Genomic DNA, 3,689 nt, shown 5'->3' with positions numbered 1-3,689 from the left:
CCCCATCCACCTCCCCTCCAGCTGAGGGATGGGGTTACTGGGTGATGTAACAAAGCATCATATTTTAAAGCATAGGTCAGTAATTGTATATGAAAGTATACACACAAATTAGCTGATCAGAGCACAACTTTTCAATGTTTGAAACAGAATAAACTTCCCTGTGAAAGCAACACCTTTGTGCCTTTTTTTTTTTTTTTTTGGATGCAGTTTGACACTTTTATTTTTATTTATTTATTTAAAAAAATTTTTTTTAAAGATTTTATTTATTTATTGGACAGAGATAGATACAGCCAGTGAGAGAGGGAACACAAGCAGGGGGAGTGGGAGAGGAAGAAGCAGGCTCACATCAGAGGAGCCTGATGTGGGGCTCAATCCCATAACACCGGGATCACGCCCTGAGCCGAAGGCAGACGCTTAACCGATGTGCCACCCAGGTGCCCCTAAAAAAATTTTTTTTTAATTATGTTCAGTTAGCCAACATATAGTACATCATTAGTTTTTTGTGTAGTGTTCAATGATTCATTAGTTGTGATAAAGAAGATGTGATTGAGATATATATATATATATGTATATATATATGTATACATATATATGTATACATATATATATAAAATGGAATATTACCCAGCCATCAGAAAGGATGAATACCTACCATTTGCACTGACATGGATGGAACTGGAGGGTGTTATGCTAAGTGAAATAAGTCAAGCAGAGAAAGACAGTTATCATACGGTTTCACTCATATGTGGAGTATAAGGAATAACGCAGAGGAACACAGGGGAAGGGAGGGAAAACTGAATGGGAAGAAATCAGAGAGGGAGCCAAACCTTTGTGACATTTTTAACTTTAGTATTCCTCTCCTTCTTCACCCTCTCCTTCAACAGAAACCACACCAACCTCCTCATAATCCTTCTCAAGGGCAGCCATGTCCTCACAGGCCTCAGAAAACTCTCCTTCCTCCATGCCCTCACCCACATACTAGTGAACAAAGGCATGCTTGGCATATATCAGGTCAAACTTGTGGTCCAGGCGAGCCCCGGCCTCCGCGATGGCCGTGGTGCTGCTCAGCGTACACGCAGCTCGCTGGACTTTGGCCCAGGTCTCCGCCAGGTACCACAGTGGGAGGCTGGTAATCAGTGCCAACTTTGAAGCCAGTAGGGCACCAGTCCACAGAATGGATGGTACACTTGGTCCTGATGGTGGCAATGGTAGTGTTGACATCTTTGGGAACCATGTCACCATGGCACCACAGGCGGCAAGCCATGTATTTACCATGGCGAGGGGCACATATCGCCATCTGGTTGACTGGCTCAAAGCACACATTGGTGACCTCTGCTACAGAAAGCTGTTCATGGAGATGACAGGAGCATATAAGACCAGAGGGAAGTGGATGTGGGGTAGGTGGTAGTGGATAGGGCTTCAGGTTGGTGTGGAATTCTGTCAGATCAACATTCAGGGCTCCATCAAATCTTAGGGAAGCGAGGACACAATGTGACCGACCAACCTATTCCGGTTAGTGTAAGTTGGGCGTTCAATATCAAGGTTTCTACGATGGATGTCGTAGATGGCCTCGTTATCTACCATGAGGGCACAATTTGAGTGCTCCAGGGTGGTGTGAGTAGGGAGGATGGAGTTGTAGGGCTCAGCTACAGCTGTGGAAAGCTGGGGCGCTGGATAAATGGAGAACTTCACCTTGGACTTCTTTCCGTAATCGACAGAGAGAGGTGATGGAAAGGTCAGTTATCTCCTTGCCAATGGTGTAGTGTCCTCGGGCATAGTTATTGGCAGCATCTTCCTTGCCTATGATGAGCTGCTCAGTAAGCAGGAAGCAGGAAAAGTCATCAGTAGGTGCCATTGTAAACTTCATCAATGACTATGGGTTCCAGGTCTACAAATACTGCCCTGGGCATATGCTGGCCAGCACCCATCTCACTGAAGAAGGTGTTGAAGGACTCATCTCCTCCCCCAGTGGTCTTGTCACCTGGCATCTGACCATCGGGCTGGATGCCATGTTCCAGGCAATAGAGCTCCCAGCAGGCACTGTCAATCTGGACACCAGGCTGGCCATGGTCACTGTTTTGTGGCTGCCAAGCAGATGGCAGAGAAGAAGAGGAAAGGTTGTTGCCTCTTAATTCTATTCTGAAAATTCAGCTATTTTGTTTAGTCTGTAGATATAGAAATTCTCTTTCCTTGGATGCTCATCAATTCTCTCATATGTGAATCGATAAAAATATAAGATTTAATAAGCACCTTCAAGGCACAGTTCTATGCACGTAAGGCAAAGTCTCATAGATTACAGTGCAGTTGGGAAGACAAATTACTACATGTGTTCTGAATAGGGTAGTGGCTCAAAACTAGTGACTGAAGAAAAAAAATTAAAAAAAATAAGTAATATATAGCCAACTGATTGTGTCTCATAAGCAGAAAAAATAAAAACATAGAGCAGTTCCGCGCAAGGACTGTCCTTCCATTCTGTGTGGATGTATTAGAGAGATTTTATTGAAGAATGAATAGAGATAAGGTAGAATGAAAAGGAGGAGAATTCCAGGAGGAGAATTCTTGGGAGAGTGTTTGGGCAGTAGACTATGTAAAATGGATCAAATAATTTGGAATAGAATAAAAATATGACTGTCCAGAAGGCTTCAGCTCTAATAACAAGAGACTTAAATATACAAGTGAATAAAGATAGACTCTGGCCCATGCATGATGGATAGCTGCTGAAAGATTTTTAGGAAGTATAAAAGGGAAAGGAAAATTTGAAATTATAAAAACTTCATTTAATAAAGATCAACCAGGAAGCCAGGTGCAAAAAAGAGAAAGAGTTCTGAGCCCCCATGTAACTTAAACACTGATAATTTTGAGACATCTCTAAAAGCCCATCTCTCATCTTAAATAATACGTGTTGGGGTTAGTGTAGAGCATGAAATCAGCCCTAATACCTGGCACGCTAAAATGTAACACGGAGGCCGCTGAGGGCAGGCAAGGTTTCGGAGAAGGGCGAAGGCCTTTGGAATGCCGAGGCCTGCGTGACCACTCTGCCGGAATGCCCCCGGGAAGTTGCCTTCCTGAAACTTTTCTAGCCCAAACAGTCGCCCTGTGACCTAAGAGATGTAGTCATTGTCCCTTAGGCTAAGTTTAGCAGAACTGGTTGAACATGCAAATTAGCATATCGTATCTTTCCAGTAAACAGATCCTCCCAGTTTCAGTAAGACCCCTTGTCACACATCACGTGCTTGAGAAACAGTGATAAGGGTTTGTGATTATCCTGAAGGACCAATAAAAGTGGGAGCAAAAGAGCAAATGGTCTTCACCTCTGAGCTGTGACCCCCTTGCCTTCTCTCTTTCACAGCAAAGTTTGGAGTAATCTTTCATCGGTCCAGGGATTGCTGGCCATTCCCGGCAAATATGTTCGCATTTCTTTGCAAACCTTTACACTGGCATTGCATAAACCGTAAAGGAACAGAATTCTGGCTGAATCACTTTTCTGTTTCCAGGTCACAAAACCAGTATTTAATTTAGGCTTAATAAAGGCTCGGTCACTTCACAGCCAGAAAGGAAAAGTACAGCAACATTTAGGAGGGGCCTTTTCCTGTTGTAATCTTGGCTAAAGCCACATTGCTTATGCTATTGGTTGCTAATCCAAATGCCACAGTCCAAGGAGAGGTACTACAGAGATCATAATGGGACTG

At 43.5% G+C, this 3,689-nt stretch overlaps 1 pseudogene; it reads right to left on the bottom strand.

Annotated features, from left to right (window-relative positions):
• Positions 1–773: 773 nt before the first annotated feature.
• LOC103678191 lies at positions 774–2,445 on the bottom strand (annotated as a pseudogene).
• Positions 2,446–3,689: the final 1,244 nt, after the last annotated feature.

The sequence above is a fragment of the Ursus maritimus genome, unplaced genomic scaffold, assembly GCF_017311325.1.
Source record: "Ursus maritimus isolate PB19 unplaced genomic scaffold, ASM1731132v1 scaffold_20, whole genome shotgun sequence".
Lineage (NCBI taxonomy): Eukaryota > Metazoa > Chordata > Mammalia > Carnivora > Ursidae > Ursus > Ursus maritimus.
This window is presented reverse-complemented; position numbering and strand designations above follow the sequence as displayed.